The sequence below is a fragment of the Lissotriton vulgaris genome, unplaced genomic scaffold (assembly GCF_964263255.1).
Source record: "Lissotriton vulgaris unplaced genomic scaffold, aLisVul1.2 SCAFFOLD_1742, whole genome shotgun sequence".
NCBI lineage: Eukaryota > Metazoa > Chordata > Amphibia > Caudata > Salamandridae > Lissotriton > Lissotriton vulgaris.
In genome coordinates this window covers 58,720-76,723 of record NW_028249354.1, presented here as the reverse complement: position 1 = coordinate 76,723, position 18,004 = coordinate 58,720, and the positions used below count along the sequence as shown (strand labels likewise).

At 50.4% G+C, this 18,004-nt stretch overlaps 1 long non-coding RNA gene across 1 annotated transcript; it reads left to right on the top strand.

The window, feature by feature from the left end:
• Positions 1-16,113: 16,113 nt before the first annotated feature.
• On the top strand, positions 16,114-17,523 carry LOC147663589 (uncharacterized). The gene is made up of 3 exons (XR_015305282.1): positions 16,114-16,208; positions 16,307-16,328; positions 16,844-17,523. It is a non-coding gene; the product is annotated as an uncharacterized LOC147663589 (long non-coding RNA).
• The last annotated feature ends 481 nt before the right edge of the window (positions 17,524-18,004 follow it).

The window sequence follows — 18,004 nt, the reverse complement described above, 5'->3', positions numbered from 1 at the left end:
CTAGGCAAGCTACACTTCAGAACAACTGCCTTAGATAACACAAATCTGCAGGCTTTAGGCCTTCCTAGTTGTAGGCAGACAGAAGAGATTTGTGCACACCCTAGATGAGGAATCTTTTTTCATTCTGATGCCATGAGTGGAAGGGAAGTAGAGTGGAGAGGCATGTCGTAGAGTGGAGTGCCTTGGTTGCAGCAACAAAATCTTCAGTGAGCAGAGAATGCCACAGCTGGAGAGGAGTGGGCTGACTTTTGGAAATGTTGGTAGGACACTAGTGGTGTCATCAGTATTGGGCCACAGATAGAGGATGCTCCATGTTCTGTCAGAGCACTTTACATCACTCACACATTATCCAGAGACAATGAATCATACATTTGTAAATCAGTCTATAGGAAATGTGACCTAAGACAATGAGTATTACAAGGTGTAGGAGTCACATCTCATCCATAATGGCAGGCAGTGTAGAGGAGCTGATCTGGAGAAGCACAAACTCAGGATGTAAAATGTAACACAGAAGACTGTACTTCTACTCTTTTTAGCAACATTAGGTTACTAAAAGCTTGGGGAAATAAACATAACTTTATTACCTATACCATGCAGTTTGCATGCAGCTCTTTAATGACAGTTCATAGGTCACTGTGCTATATTTGGGTTGTCACTTGTGAACTCAGAAGTAACAAAATTATCTCTGTGACAAAAGCGGTAACCCACTGAGCTATCCACATAAAATCATTGATAAACGATCTCTCTTCAGCAGGAACATTAATCACCTGAGTTATTTTAACATTTTAATTGTTGCCTGAAAACTGCGGAACAGAAGGAACTCTTCAGCAGGTGTTTTTAAATAAATGTTATTTCTAAACACAGCGACCCCCCCCCCCCCACCCCCTTGTAAGCTCCAGATGTGGTTGCACCTGTCACACTGCCCTAAATACGGCCTGCTTACAGTGCAGTAAGCGAACCTTGCATCTGCTTCTCGGGATCTCCGCAAAGCAGCCTAGTACATTAATTCTAAACCTCAGGCTCAGTAGCAGCACATTTTAAAGCCATCTTTTACTGCACTATGGTTCTATAACTGCACATCAGCAGCCAGGAAAATGTACCTTAATATACTGATTGCTTTACCAGCTGCACAATCCACCCAGGTTCTTTGAACATGGACTCTGGTAGCATCTTGTAAGAAATTGCACCACCGCACTGGTCCTCAACTTTTGCACTTGTTCTGGAGGGGTTTGGAAGGTGGTGGTGGTTGGTCAAGGATGGCAGGTAAGATTTGTGTATCCTTTGGGACAAAGGTACATAACATAGACCATGTTATATATGGCTCCCCCATTGCTCCTCTGCCACTGTATAACAGTTGCAAGCAGGGGCAGATGATTTTGGGGGGTCCTACATAACATAACATTATAGATGGGTAATAAGTGAATTACGGGGATGTTTTTCACCTCGGGCTTCGCACTCGTCTATTTGATACCGCTCGGAATAATCCCTTGGTGAAAAACATCCCAGTAATTCACTGTTAACCATGGTGGAGAGGCTGCCCACCTAATTTATAAAGCGGTCATTTATAAAAACAAGCATTGGCATTGCCAATAGGTCTGGCTTTGGGGACCTTATAAGTATTTAGTTATGCAGCACAATATCCTTGGTGCAACAACATAACTGTTGCATGGTTAATCACTTAAAAGGTCCCAAAGGCTAGACCTATTGGCTATGCCAGTGCTTGTTTTTTTTTACCAATCAGAAAAGAATGAAGAACCAGGCTTGCATTGCACTAAACATCAGGCTGGACTGTTACCCATGTGTTTTTGCAGAGATTCTAAAACGAGTCAGTTCGTTTTTAAACGGTTATCTCTCCCCGTATCACAAGACAATCTCAGGCATAAGTCACTTGCAGTTATTCTTGCAATAGGGATGTATTGCGAATAGTGTGTTAAATCAAGGAATGTATCTATTTTTACCTGCATAATAAGCAAGGCCCAATACTGAGCAATAATAGTTCAGCTTTACTGTCCTTTGTTCATGGGAAAACAGAGTTTAGCACCCTCTCAATCTGATGTTACCTGCTGTTATTTGCACACCTTGCATTTGTGAACCGCAACCGGAGCTAAAACTGTAAATTACCTGGAATCACATGGGATAGAGGGATATTAGCCCTCCCTCCCCTAATGTTACGAAAACAACAAAGGCAGCGGCAGATGGGGACAGCATGCTACACCTTCTGGGTTTGGGCTCTCTGTGCAACACTGGAAATTAAAGTGCCTCATAGCGGGCAATCAGTCAGATGACCACGCGAGTGGTGCGCGCGGGCTGCTTGTGGTGTTATGTAGTGAGGATTGGAGTACACACTAATAAATGTTCCTTAACGATACTGCTCGTTGATATCACTGACCACAAACAAGTGGTTACTACATTTTTTAAAACAATTAAAAAAAGGTTTGCAATCCCAAGCAAATTTAAACCATCTTGGAAAACAGGATGGCTCAGAAGACAACCATGAAAATTAAAGCTACAGAAAGCTTAAACCGAGCATGATTAACCAGAACCTCAATCAGGGATTTGTAAAGCGCTCTACTTACCCGTGAGGGTCTCAAGGCGCGGGGGGGGGTAGCTGCTACTGCTCGAAGAGCCAGGTCTTGAGGAGCCTTCTGAACGTGAGCAGGTCTTGGGTCTGCCGTAGATGGGTGGGGAGGGTGTTCCAGGTCTTGGCGGCGAGGTAGGAGAAGGATCTGCCGCCGGAGTTAGTTTGTTGGATGCGCGGGACGGCGGCGAGGGCGAGGCTGGCGGAGGGTAGCTGGCGGGTGGGGGTGTAGAAGTTGAGTCTGTTGTTCAGGTAGGCTGGTCTGGTGTTGTGGAGTGCTTTGTGTGCGTGGGTGAGGAGTTTGAAGGTGATCCTCTTGTTGACGGGAGCCAGTGCAGGTCTCAGGTGGGAGATATGGCTGTGGCGGGGGACATTGAGGATCAGTGACGCTGAGGCGTTCTGGATGCGTTGTAGTCGTTGCAGGTGTTTGGCTGGGATTCCTGCGTAAAGTGCGTTGCCTTAGTCCAGCCTGCTGCTGACGAGAGCCTGGGTAACTGTTCTTGTTTTGGTCGGGATCCACTTGTAGATCCTGCGGAGCATGCGGAGGGTGTTGTAGCAGGTGGAGGAGATGGCATTGACCTGTTTCGACATGGAGAGGGAGGAGTCGAGGATGAATCCCAGGTTGCGCGCGTGGTCCGTGGGTGTCGGAGCTGTTCCCAATGCGGTCGGCCACCAGGAGTCGTCCCAGGCTGAGGGGGTGGGACCTAGGATGAGGACCTCCATCTTGTCTGAGTTCCGTTTCAGACGGCTGCTCCTCATCCATTCGTCGACGGCCTTCATTCCCTCGTGGAGGTTGGTTTTGGCGGTGTGTGGGTCCTTGGTGAGGGAGAGGATGAGCTGGGTGTCGTCCGCGTAGGAGATGATGTTCAGGTTGTGCTGGCGGGCCACTTGTGCGAGGGGGGACATGTAGGCATTGAACAAGGTCGGACTGAGGGATGAGCCTTGGGGTAACCTGCAGATGATGTCGGTGGCTTCGGAGCGGTAGGGCGGGAGCCGGATTCTCTGGGATCTGCCAGAGAGGAAGGACGAGGTCCAGTCGAGGGCTTTGTTCTGGATTCCGGCTTCTTGGAGGCGTGTTCTGAGTGCGCGGTAGCAGACCATGTTGAAGGCGGCTGATAGGTCCAGGAGGATGACGGCTGACGTTTCGCCGTTGTCCAGCTGGCTCCTGATGTCGTCTGTGGCGGCGCTGAGGGCAGTCTCGGTGCTATGGTTGCGTCTGAATCCAAACTGGGATGGGTCTAGGATGCTGTTGTCCTGAAGGTGCTGGGTCAGCTGTATGTTGGCGATTTTCTCGATGACCTTCGCCGGGAAGGGGAGCAGGGAGATGGGCCGGAAGTTCTTGAGGTCTTTGGGGTCCGCTTTTGCTTTTTTGAGGAGTGCGTTGATTTCAGCGTGCTTCCAGCTTTTGGGGAATGTCGCAGAGTCGAAGGAGATGTTGATGATTCTTCGCAGTTGGGGTGCAATGGTTGCATCAGCTTTGTTGAAGATGTGGTGTGGGCAGGGGTCTGATGGAGATCCTGAGTGGATAGAGTTCATGATTTTGCGTGTCTCTTCGTCGTTGACGAGGTTCCAGGCGGTCAGCCTGTTGGTGCAGGTGGTGTTCGGGGGTGGTATGTTGCGGTCTGGGAGGATGAGGAGTTGAGGCTGTCGTGAATGTCTGCGATCTTACGATGGAAAAAGGTGGCCAGTGAGTCGCACAGTTCCTGGGAGGACGGGATGTCGTTGGTGTTGGCCCTGGGGTTGGAGAGTTCCTTCACTATGTTGAAGAGTTCTTTGCTGTCATGTGCGTTGTTCTCCAGTCGGGATTTGAAGGACAATCTCTTGGTTGTTCTGATGAGGTGGTGTTATCTGCGGGTGGCGTCCTTCTGGTCTGCGCGGCTGTCTGGTGTGCGGTCGTGAAGCCATTTCTTTTCCAGCTTCCGGCATGACCGTTTGGAGGTCTGGAGTTCTTCGGTGAACCAGGCGGCTTTCTTGCTGGGGTGGTTGATGGAGGGTCTCTTGAGCGGGGAGAGAGTGTTGGTGCAGTCGTCTATCCACTGTCTGAAGATACGAGCGGCGGAGTCTGGGTCGGTGGGTTGGTTCTGGGCGAGGGTGGAGGTCAGCTGGTCCTCGGTAACTTTGCTCCAGCAGCGGTGGGCCAGCTGTTGGGTGCAGTGGTGCGTTGTTGGTTTCATGAAGGTGAAGTGGATGCAGCGGTGGTCAGTCCAGTGGAGTTCAGTGGTGTTGTTGAAGGCGACGTGGGTGCTTGTGGAGAAGACGGGGTCGAGCGCAAGGCAGGCGGAGTGTATGGGTTTGAGGACGAGTTGTCGGAGTCCGAGGTTGGAGAGGTTGTCGATCAGGGCAGTGGAGTTGGCGTTGTTGTTCTCGAGGTGGAAGTTCAGATCCCCGAGGAGGCGAGTGCGTGGGTGCTGGCGAGGTCGGCGATGGAGTTGCTGAACAGGGCCCGGGGGGTCTGTAGACGAGTGTTCCTCTGAGGGTGGTGTTGGGGTTGGTGTGGATCCAGAAGTGGAGGTGTTCGGCAGAGTTGAGGGAGTCGTCTGTGAGGGTGTGGACCTGGAGGGTGGACTTGTGGACGATGGCTACTCCTCCTCCGATTCTGTTGGTGCGGTCTCTGCGGGAGATCTTGTAGCCGTCTGGGATGGCTATGGTGATGTCCGGAGCTGAGGAGTCGTTCCACCAGGTCTCGGTCAGGAAGGCAACGTCCAGGGCGGAGGTGTCGAGCAGGTCCCAGAGCTCGACGGCATGTTTGCGTGCGGAGCGAGTGTTGAGGAGGATGCAACGAAGGTGGTTGGGTCCGGTCCTTGGAGGCTTGGTGCTTCTGTCGCAGGTGAAGTTGCAGGTGTGGCAAGAGAAGGGTCGGTGGGTGTGTTTCGGGGCGGCCTGGAAGCAGCGGTGGTCTCGGCCGGTGTTGAGGGCGTGGAGGGTGTTGGCGCCGTATTGGAGTCTGGCGTTGTGGAGTGTGCAGGGTCCAGGGGTTCTGGCGATGGGCGAGGTCCAGGCACGTTCGGCGCGCCCGCTGCGCGTCCGGGCAGCGGTCGCCATTTAAGGGGGAGGGAGGGGCAGCTGGGAGGCGGGAGTGGCAGGCGAGGGGGCGTGGCCTCAGGAGGGGGTGGCGGGAGAAACAGGGATCCAGAATGCAAGAAGGGGAGGTGGGCGACAGAAGGGCAAGCGAAAAATACAGTAAAAACAGGCAGGTGAAATTACAGTGATAACAGGTGGAAAAAGGATGCACAGTTAGGATAGCAGCAGTACAGCACAACAGAAGATGACCTGAGATGCGGCAAAGGAACAGTGGCAGCAGTCACTGCGGGAGCGAACTCGCGCTGGGGAGCAGCGTCGAGGCGTCAGCGGGTGGAGCTGAGCGGCGTTCAGGGAGGCGGCCTGGACTGCGAGGTCAGAAGTCACCCCAATCGCCTGGCAGCAAGCACCTTTTGAGGCGGAGAGGGAGGGAGGGGCAGCTGGGAGGTGGGAGCGGGGCGGCGAGGGGGCGTGGCCTCGGGAGAGGGTGGCAGGAGAAACAGGGATCAAGAAGGCAAAAGGGGGGGAAGGGCAGGCGAAAAATACAGTAAAAACAGGCAGGCGAAATTACAGTAATAACAGGTGGAACAAGCATTTACAATGCAACGGTCTCGCCTTTGCCAAAGTTAGAGCTATTGGCATTGTAAATGACAATTGTTTTATTTATGTGTTAGTTTTGAAAACAGATAAATCAATGGCATTGTCATTTACAATGTCAATAGCTTAATCTCTCACAAATGCAAGACCTATTGCATTTGCACCCACCCACACACCCACAGAGAGCCCCCCCACACACACAGAACCCCCCCACACACACACCCACAGAGAGCCCCACACACACAGAGAGCCCCACACACACAGAGAGCCCCCCACACACACAGAGAGCCCAACGCACACACACAGAGCCCCACACACACACAGAGAGCCCCACACACACACAGAGACCCCCCCACACACACAGAGACCCACACACACACACACACAGAGCCCCACAGAGAGCCCCACACACACAGCCCCACACACACAGCCCCACACACACACAGAGCCCCCCAATCACACACACAGAGCCCCACACACACAGCCCCACACACACACAGATTCCCCACCACACACACAGAGCCCCCCCCACACACACAGAGCCCCCCCACACCCACACAGAGCCCAACACACACACACAGAGCCCCATACACACACATAGAGCCCCACACACACACACACACACAACGAGGAACGGGGGTCAGAAAAGCGAGCACGGCGAGGAAACAGCGGGTGGGGGGTCAGAAAAGCCAGTGGGACGAGGAACAGGGGGGTGGGGTCAGAAAAGAGAGCAGGACAAGGAACGGGGGTGGTGGGGGGTTAGAAAAGCGAGCGGGACGAGGGACAGGGAGGGTGGGGGGGTCAGAAAAGTGAGCGGGACGGGGAACAGGGGGGTCGGGGTCAGAAAAGCGAGCGGGACGAGGAGCAGGGGGGTGGGGGGTCAGAAAAGCAAGCGGGACGAGGAACAGGGGGGTGTGGGGTCAGAAAAGTGAGCGGGGCGAGGGACAGGGGGTGGGGGGTCAGAAAAGTGAGCGGACGAGGGACAGGGGGTGGGGGGGGTCAGAAAAGCGAGCGGGATGAGGGACAGGGGGGTGGGGGTCCGAAAAGCGAGCAGAACGAGGAACAGGGGGGGCAGAAAAGCAAGCGCTCACCGGCTGGGGCGGAGGACTCGGCAGCTTCTCGACTTCTTCCGGCGGCGGTCGGGCAGAAATGGCGTCAGAAAAACGCCGCCATTTTCGCATTCAGGGGGCGTGGTTTTTGCAGTTGAGTGACGATTAGGTCACAGAGTTAAAAACTGCAAAAAACACGCCCCCGAATCCGAAAAAGACGGGGTTTGAATGGAGTGACGCCCCTCTCCTTCAATAGCTGGCAAGCATTTACGAGGCCAGCCAATGGAGAAGAGAGGCGGGTTCAAGCCCCCACCATATGAAACATAAGATCTCTCCCTACGACTGCGCAAGCGCAGCCTACGCAGGTCTCGACCTAAAAAGGATGCAGTTAGGATAGCATCAGTACAGCACAACAGAAGAAGACATGAGATGCGGCAAAGGAGCAGTGGCAGCAGTCACTGCGGGAGCGAACTCGCGCTGGGGAGCAGCGTCAAGGCGTTAGCGGGTGGAGCTAATGCCAGAGAGGGGGATAATCAATGCCAGAGAGGGGGATAATCAATAAGAGTGACATATAGTCTAAGGGTGAAATCGGGTCACGAATGCTAGCAGAGTAAGCGCGCGATATACAGAAAACAAGATAACAAAAGCCTGAGAAATGTGCAGAGAACGTAAATGAGAGACCTAAAAATGAAAGATGCTCCCACGGTGTGTGATAACATGTATAATAACTAGAACTGCTTAAAGCGTACTCGAGGCTGCAAAGTAAATGGATTGATAGGTCTGTGATTGATAAATGTAGATAAGCAAGAGCATACTACGGGCGGCAGACTGAATGTGGCAAGACTCACTGCAACAAGATAAATCCTGAGAACGCACGTCCCCGTGCGAGATGCGTAGAATAATCTTATGCGGTCTAATTGTTAGTGCAGCAGCTATGTTGACTGCAAACAAACTCCGAGTCGGAAGGCAAGGGACGATGAAAAGGTAGGGTCACGGTGATGACCCGATCAGCTCAGTGCAGCTGCTGTGAAAGCGGCTGAAGTCTAAAGGCCACAGGAATAACAAGCGGGGGGAAGTTACTTGAAGGAACGGAGCATATTAAAAAGTTGCATCGCGACATCCATAAAGCCGGCTTCACTTAAGGGAGCAGCAAAGAGTTTGGCAAGCTGCAGAGCCGCCATGGTACTGCAAAAACATATAAAAAAATAAAGGCGTGTGGCCGATTTCACAAGACTCTCTCTGTGATGGGGGAGGGGCGAGCAAGACAGAGAGGCACAGCGAGGTGCGCGCGGTAGAGCGAGAGGAAAGCCAGATGGCGTCTCTGCTTGTGCTCATAACCGCACGTAGTATGCCACACATGGTAAGACTTTTAAAAGCCCACTAACTAAATGTCTCGCCAGAGTAGCGCATGCGCTGGCTCAGGCGAGACCTAAACATTCCTAGGAACCGCGGTCACAGCAGTTCCTAGCAATGCATATTGCTGTGTGCTGCGGTGCTGCTTCGGCAGAAAGCAGCCCTGTAGCAGTAAAAAACATTCTTTACAAAAAGAAAATGCCAAAATGGGATTGTGATTTTGTAAATTAATTATTCTCCCCTTGCCATAGGAGTCTTTTCCAATGGGGATGGGAGCATTATAATATGTTCTCTGTTTAAATTGGGCGGTCAACTTCCATGTTGGTGGTATACTCTGTCGCTGTTGCTACAGAGTATGTATGCTGACAAAATGTGTGTGCTTCACTACAAAAGATAATGTTCCAACAAAGAGATGAACTAGCTGTGGCTAAATGATTAAATAGACACCTAAAAGGGAAGACAACACTTGAAGTGGTACACGCCTGTTAGACACCAAGAGCCTGTTAGACACCAAGAGAACAAGACATTAAGAGAAAACATGTTTTGAACAAACTGAATTTATTCACACCACATGTGGATAAGCCGGGTTCAGGTCAACAGTGCAGTAAACTACGTAGAACACCATAGGAATAAAACTACTCGGTTACCTCCCTAGGAGTGTGGCACATTTACAGTCCACTTGCACAGAGATCACAGTTGGGATGTGGGTTTAAAGGTATAGGGCCGCGGAGATATAAGAGTTCAATATGAGGTAGGTTAGGTAGTGCCAGGCCCCTTGAAAATTGTTAGGGGTGAAAGGAGCAGCCTCAGCCGGCCCTGACCAGCAAAAAAGGTGCAGCTAGGATGTGTTTGGGTGCGGGAGAGGCTACCCAGGGCTGCCCAGCCACACTCCAATAAAGGCAAGTGAAGTGTTAGAAAGTTATCAGTTGAAGGGCCCTTGCGCGAGGGTAAATGAAAGGATTAAAGGGGGCCCTCTCAGCTGGGCTCTCAGACAGAGCAGAACATCAGTGTTCAGCGTTGTGAGTGCAAAGGTTGGAGGGTCATAATCTGCTGGCTGAGATATGTAGCTATAGGATTTTGGGAAAGTGGAAAAACATGAACCTGTTTGGCTGAGCACCTTTAGGGATCTAAGTGTTACAACGACTGTCTTTGTAGAACCTCAGTGTCAAGCGCTAATGTTTTATAGTTATTGGCTATGCAGCTCATGTTATCATGACTCAGGGATTTCAGTAGGTGTTTGGGTCTCTCCAGATTCTAGATGTGATGATTGACGGAACACACCTGAGATTCCAGGATGTGTGATCCTTAATGTTGTACAGCATGGGTACTCACAAACATTTTCCCAGGGGCCACAAATGTAGTCTTTGATGTGACCGTGGGCCGCATTGATCACAGCAAGGTGGCGGTAGGGGTTTGCAGTAAGGTAGGTGTAAGGGAAGCTAGGCGTATACATTTAGTGTCTGAATTGCACAATGTGAAACCAAAAACAAGGGATTAATCCCGGTTTCTCTGCTTAACCAAGCTGTGATCTTGAGCAATTATTTTATTTTACTTCCCCTCCTTTTTCTTCATTAGCACATAAGGACCTCGGAATACATGACTGCAGGATGAGTGCTGTACAAAGACTTCCCCAGTGCTTGATTTAATAAACTATATGTTGATCATGTATAATTGAAACCCCAGCCCCCAAAAGGTGCCCATGACAACTGACTTGACTCCTCGTATACTATTGCCATTGTTATCAATGTGTAGGGAAGAATGAATGCTTCTCAAATCATGTTTGAAAACTATCACTTTAAAAAAAATACTTCTCAATGCACTGATAATCTGATGTACTAAGGTGAAACGGTTCTGCATGTTAATGAATTATTAACAGACTTTATCATTCATTTTACTGCAAGATATCTTTATATATGAAGGTGTTCCTTCCTTTCATTAATTTTAATTAACCTTTAAATAAATGCTTGCTGGTTTATTTGACATATTTTTTATGTCAGTGCTGAGTTACGGAAGCATTAGCTTCCGTAACAAATAGTTCTCGCCAAATCACTGGAAAAGGGTTTACAACCTGATGTCCGGTCACCAGTGCTGAGCTGGTTATTGGAACGATCACATGATTCTGCTTAACAATTGGGGTTGACTTTCTCCTAACCACAGCCGTGTAGGGAGAAATTTCCTTTGGATTAAGAATGTATAATGTTCATATGCTGTGGTTTAGTGACATGGGGCTTATACTATCAGTCCAATTACAAGCTGCCATTTTGATCTGCGCCAGTTACCTCTCCTTAGAAGCCTCAAATATGGACCCATTGATGAGGAAAGGCTATATGGCAAAATGTCACTCCTCCTAGGTCGTCAATAAACAGCATGAGCTGTGTGAGCATGGCAGTTAATTGCATTTAACCACAGGTTTCGTGGGTTAATCAATAACCAAGTAGAAATTTGGCAGTTATTTAAAGTCTGGTGGTTGGGATAGTCCTTCACAGACCTGGTGGATGTCCGACTGCCTTATTACAAATGTAGAATAGCTTCTGGCACCAGTAATAATGTGGTCTTTTTTGTTAGTTTTGGTGGATGGAATACTCCTTCACAAAGATGATGGATGATCTGACTGCCATATTACAAAGGTTGGCGAAGGAACAACGCAGGGAAATAGGTTGCAAGCCTTAACCACGCATTTTTACCATGCTTTTTTTTTTTACAATGTATGTTTTTACAATACATTATAGCTCTGGTAACTGTAATAATAAGGACTTATTTAGAGTCTGGTGGATGGGATACTCCTTCACAAACGTGGTGGACGTCCGACTGCCATATTACAAATACATTATAGCTTCTGTTACCGGTAATAATAAGGACTTATTTAGAGTCTGGTGGATCGGATACTCCTTCACAAATGTGGTGGACGTCCGACTGCCATATTACAAATACATTATAGCTTCTGGTACCTGTAATAAGGACTTACATAGAGTATGGTGGATGGGATACTCCTTCACAAACGTGACAACTAGCACCCCCCAGCACACGTCGAGTACAAGTAAAACACTTCAATTAAGCAGTGTACCTAATCAGCACAATTAATATAAAATAAACAAGATTCTTTTTTCTTTCCTCTCAGTTGTTTAATAGCGTAGATGCCTGAACGGTTATCATTTGACCACAGACGCGATAGTGAATCCCTGTTGGAAGTATTTTAAAACGGTCAACGTGGGGTTGACTTGACACATGGTTTTTAGGTCTCGCCTGTCGATGCGCATGCGCATCGAGCAAGGCGAGAGTATTGCGAGTTATCCACTCTTTGGCAACACTGCAAGGAATCGTGGCGATTCCTTGCAGTGCCCGTGACTTTTAAGGTCAATGCGCATGCGCATTAAGCTTATGCGCATGCGCATTGACCTTAAAAGTCACGGGCGCGTGCACGTCCGTGTTTGTTTACCCTTGCCTACTCTCTCTCTCCCCTCTCCGCCCCCGTTCCGCCCCCTCCCCTTCCCGCCGTGCCTCCCCTACTCTCCTCCCCCCTCCTCCTCTCCTCCCCTGCCTGCAGACAGTCACATTGACCAGGACACCAGAAGATTACGATGTGACTGTGGCAAACATTCAAACAGCAGCACAGGCGGTCCGCCAGCAATCTCCTCGTAGGCTGCACCGCATGGTCCACCGGCGTGTGAGTACTCTGTCAAAGACCGAGGATATGCACCGCAGTAGTTTCCGCGCCTCTCTCACGTGGCCACAGTGTTTGCCACTGTATCAACCGTTTGTGCAATTAGAGGCACGCAGCCCCAGACACTCTCACTCTCTCCGTATGCCGACAGAAGCCAGGCTGCAGCAGTACGCCAATCACCTCTAATGGGCCCTCAGGGCATGCAGCCTCTCGGTACTCTGCCTACCGGTGCCCAGGTAAGCGCTGGTTTTCAGCTCCGGTACCGGCGCCGAGGATATCTGCTCCGCTGTTGAATCCACTATACTCACACGATTTTGGTGCACTCGGCTGGATCGTCCGGCACTCTCCCACGCGGGTCACAGACCCTGACCTGCTCGCTGTCTTGTCTCGCCAGATGAGCACAGGCCGCCGTAACGCTCCACGTTGTTTCGCGCAGCCCAGCAATCTACACGGCTATCAGGGGTGTATAGTGGCTACTCTTTAAGACCGCCAAACCGAGGCCAGCAGCGTCTACCCCGTATGCGCCGTTACAGCTCTCCGCAGCTTTGCCCTGGGTAATCCTCGGCTGCGCAGCAATCTAGCGCGGGGGTGTTAGGCGTTCCTCAGCGAGCAGGAAGAAATCATCTGGCAGCACGGGCGCGGAGCCTTCACCACAGCAGCGATCGCGGAGTCACCACAATTGCCCCGCTTCAATTCTCACTCCAGAGCCCTGCAGCCATGAGTCACCGCCATCATGTCAAAACCCACCCTTAAAAATCGAAGCTTGGTCCAAACCATGTACAAAACTGGCAGCACTAATGGTGACCAATGACACACTCCGCACCTTTTAAAAAAAGCCACTGACGTCATTTTTTTATTAGACCTAACTGCCATGTTAAACATCATCACCGGCCACCAAATTCTTCTGGACACTCTTAAAAACAGGATGCGCAAGTAGGAAAGCATTGTGAAATGGTACCAATCCTACCTCTCAGAACACTCCCAAATAGTGAAAACTGACAATTCCCTTTCTGACCCCACTTTAATTTCCGTCCGCACCCCACACAGTAAGCTGTAACAGATTCTGCTTCCAAGGTCTCCTCCCCCCTCCTCCTCTCCTAGCACCCCCAGCCCGAGGCAGCTTCCCCTGCACAGACCCGCTCCGCCCCCTCCCCTTCCCGCCGTCTCGCATTTCCCCTGTCGCACTTCTCCTCCCCCCTCCCCTCTCTTCCCTCCAGCTTGTTTTTTGTTTATTTGACCCGCTCCGCCCCCTCCGCTTCCCGCCGTGTCGCATTTCTCCTCCCCCCTCCCCTCTCTTCCCTCCGGCTTTTTTTTTTTTTATTTTACCCGCCGTGTCTCCGATCCTTTCGCTCTCCTCCCCCCTCCCCTCTCTTCCCTCCGGCTGCTCTCCCCCGGCCAGTCCATGGACGAAGAGCCCTCTCACATGCCTCGTCTCTCCACCCCGGGCACGCCAACCATGATAACCTCCTTGTCCACCTTAACTGCTCCATGGCCTTCAGTGAGAGTCCTCTCCTACAGTCACCACCTCCAAATGCCGCTGCTGACCACTTCATAGATTCTCAAACATGCTCAGTCCCCACGCTGTGGTCCCCCATGTCTCCACCCCATGCAGCACTGGTTTCATAAATGCGACTGCTCAGATCCAGCAGCATCGACATACCCCGGTGAGGACTTCCTCTTATGCCGCTAGGGTTCCAACCTCACTCCATTTCAGCAAGAATCCATGTTCCATCCCTGGTCTTGGCTCTTAAAAACTACACGTATCATTTCAAGGCGTGCAGTGCAATTGGTTGAATATCTAAGTAAACCCAGACTACAACTCCCAGAGTGCAATAGGTTTACAGATAAACCACAGAACTGGACATGAAACAAGGTAGTAACTAAATTATCAAATCCCTCCAGCTAGTGCCAACGATCTTGCTCGAATTCTTCGTCCACTTGGTTAGCTCTCAGCAAATTTTCCTTTAAAAATGATGTCCCACCTACTAGCTTAAAACCACACATGTCAAAACCCACCCTTTACTCACCCTCACCCTCACTCACCCTCAACCCCTCACCCTCAACCCCTCACCCACACCATCACTCACCCTCACTCGCCCTCACTCGCCCTCACTCACCCTCACTCACCCTCACTCACCCTCACTCACCCTCACTCACCCTCACTCACCCTCACTCACCCTCACTCACCCTCACTCACTCTCACTCACCCTCACTCTCTCACCCTCACCCTCACCCACCCTCACCCACCCTCACTCACCCTCACTCACCCTCACTCACCCTCACCCACCCTCACTCACTCTCACTCACCCTCACCCTCACTCACCCTCACTCTCACTCACCCTCACTCACCCTCACTCACCCTCACCCACCCTCACCCACCCTCTCACTCACCCTCACTCTCACTCACCCTCACCCTCCCTCACCCTCCCTCACCCTCCCTCACTCACCCTCCCTCCCTCACCCTCACCCTCACCCTCCCTCACCCTCCCTCACCCTCCCTCACCCTCCCTCACTCACCCTCACTCACCCTCACTCACCCTCACTCACCCTCACTCTCTCACCCTCACTCACCCTCACTCTCTCACCCTCACTCACCCTCACTCACCCTCACTCACCCTCACTCACCCTCACCCACCCTCACTCACTCTCACTCACCCTCACCCTCACTCACCCTCACTCACCCTCACTCACCCTCACTCTCACTCACCCTCACTCTCACTCACCCTCACTCTCTCACCCTCACTCTCTCACCCTCACCCACCCTCACCCACCCTCACTCACCCACCCTCACCCACCCTCACCCACCCTCACCCTCACTCACTCTCACTCACCCTCACTCACCCTCACTCTCACTCACCCTCCCTCACCCACCCTCACCCTCACCCACCCTCACCCTCACTCACCCTCACTCACCCTCACTCACCCTCACTCACCCTCACCCACCCTCACCCACTCTCACTCACTCTCACTCACTCACCCTCACTCTCACTCACCCTCACCCTCACTCTCACTCACCCTCACCCTCACTCTCTCACCCTCACTCTCACTCTCACTCACCCTCACCCTCACTCTCACTCACCCTCACTCTCACTCACCCTCACTCACTCACCCACACCCTCACTCACCTTCACCCTCACTCACCCTCAACCCCTCACCCTCACTCACCCCCACTCACCCTCAACCCCTCACCCTCAACCCCTCACCCTCACTCACCCTCAACCCCTCACCCTCACTCACCCTCACCCTCAACCCCTCACCCTCAATCCCTCACCCTCAATCCCTCACCCACACTCACCCTCACTCACCCACACTCACCCTCACTCACCCCCACTCACCCTCACTCACTCACCCTCACTCACTCACCCTCACCCTCACTCACCCTCACTCACCCTCACCCTCACCCTCACTCACTCACCCTCACCCTCACTCACCCTCAACCCCTCACCCACCCTCAACCCCGCACCCTCACTCACCCTCAACCCCTCACCCTCAACCCCTCACTCACCCTCACTCACCCTCACCCTCAACCCCTCAGCCTCACCCTCACTCACCCTCAACCCCTCACCCTCACTCACCCTCAACCTCATGCTAAAGATTTACAAAAAAACCCATAAACAATTCTAAAAGCACTAACTCTAATGCTGCGAGACCTATTGCATTTCTAATGCTTGTTTAGTTGGGAACTACTTTATGTGACCTTATAGAACAGGATTTTATCACATCTAATAATAGTAATGAATGGGCACATGAGCATTTCAGGTAGGGTTGGACATGATTTAATATATCATGGTTTTGTCACAGCGACAGTGATTTAGTTATCTCTGTTCATGATATTTTTACAGCTTTTGGAGACGGGACATACCGAGATCCCTGGACATTTATAGAAATACGAAATTTGGGACGCCGCCAGGACTGAAACCCTTTGTGGGTTAGAAATGTCACCACGATTCCAGTAGGTACATTTTGGATGTACACTTATAAAGAATATGAATGCAGTGGTTTGATGAATTGTTTGCTTACTTGCAAAAATGTTTTTGTCACGACTTACAGGTTTTCTACTGAGAAGATATAGGTATTTATGGCGCCTTTGCGTACCCAGGGTTTATATGGTTGACATTGTGATTTTCTCACCAACACGTCACTCTTTCTCTCTCTCTATATATATATATATATATATATATATATATATATATATATGAAAAATAGCTTTAATAATCTATTGTTGTACGCAGGTTCAATCCCTATGCTGGGATTTACCTTCACCACTTCTAGTTACTCACATGATCTTTGAATTATCACGTTTTGGTGAGGTGTGACGAGCATTTGCATATCACAGTTTCAATAGGTTTTTGTCTCTCCATTTTTCTTGTATTATAGACAAATTTAGGTACCCTCTTCTTCCTTAACTATTGATATTCATCTTCTTCTTCCTTAACTATTGATATTCATCGGCTTTGCATGGCAATTCCACCTTGTGCATGCATTTTGACTTTCCTGAAATATCTTTGGTTTTGGATGGTGTAGTCCATGTACTACAGAATCTAGGGGAATACAATGATGTATTTTTATGTGTTTATACTCATACAGCCTTGAACAAGTCGCGGGATAACCTCCCTGTATGCGAAGAAACACGTGTTGGCTGTTTGAGGCTGGTTGAAGATGTACGCTATTAAACAACCGAGAAGAGAGAGAAAATAATCTTGTTTATTGTATATTAATTGTGTTGATTAAGTACACTGCTTAATTGAAAAGTTTTACTTGTACTCAACGTGTGCTGGAGGCTGCTAGTTGTTTCTGTTGGCCCAGGCCTATCTTGGGGAGGTTGGTGGTTCTCACCTTGCAGCACTGTCACGTGAACTAATCATATCCTGATACTGTACTGTGCGATTCTTCCTAGTGGCGCCATTTTCCTAAACCTAATACCACTGTCCAGATTTCTTTCACAAATGTGATTGATGCCCTGAGTTCTGTATTACAAATACATTATAGCTTCTGGCACCTGTAATAATAAGGACTTATTAAGTCTGGTGGATGGGATACTCCTTCACAAATGTGGTGGATGTCCGGCTGCCTTATTATAAATACATTATAGCTTCTGGCACTTGTAATACAAGGATGGGCTATCCACTGAGTTTTGATTGAGTAGCCTGTCCACCAAACTCTAAATACAGCCCTTAGTTCTAGAAAGTCTACTAATCACCCAGTCTGCAGGCTCAATGGTCCCTTTGGTGAAAGCTTTGGTGGCACTCGATGATGCCAGTGGAGAAGTGTGGCTCAATGGTTAGAGCGGCAGACCCTGATGCAGAGGTCTAGCCCGGGACCAGGGTTCAGTTCCCCGCCTCAGCGGGTCTTGGGCTCAAAATTCCATTAACCTGATAATTCTCGCCTCGGTGCCTATTCCAATCATTGAGTCCCACTCTGCAACTCTGGGCAATAGCTTGCTTAATCTCCACAACGGCCCCCACAACGCTAAGGATGCCTGGCTTCCACCTTGGGGGTGCCCAGGAGTGGACGCCTCACAGGGAAAGCCAGGTTCCACAGCGGTATTCGTACAAGCGCCTTGAGACCCTTGCAGGTGAGTAGTGCGCTATACAAGTATCAATTTAATTTTTTTTACATTTAGTGGTGTCTGAATCCTTGAAATGAAGGAAAGACCCACAAAGTCTGCTTTAAAACCGACAGATTGCATGGACTGTGACTGCCACACTTTTGCAATGCCACATTGTAAGTGCAGTTGGAGGAATGAAA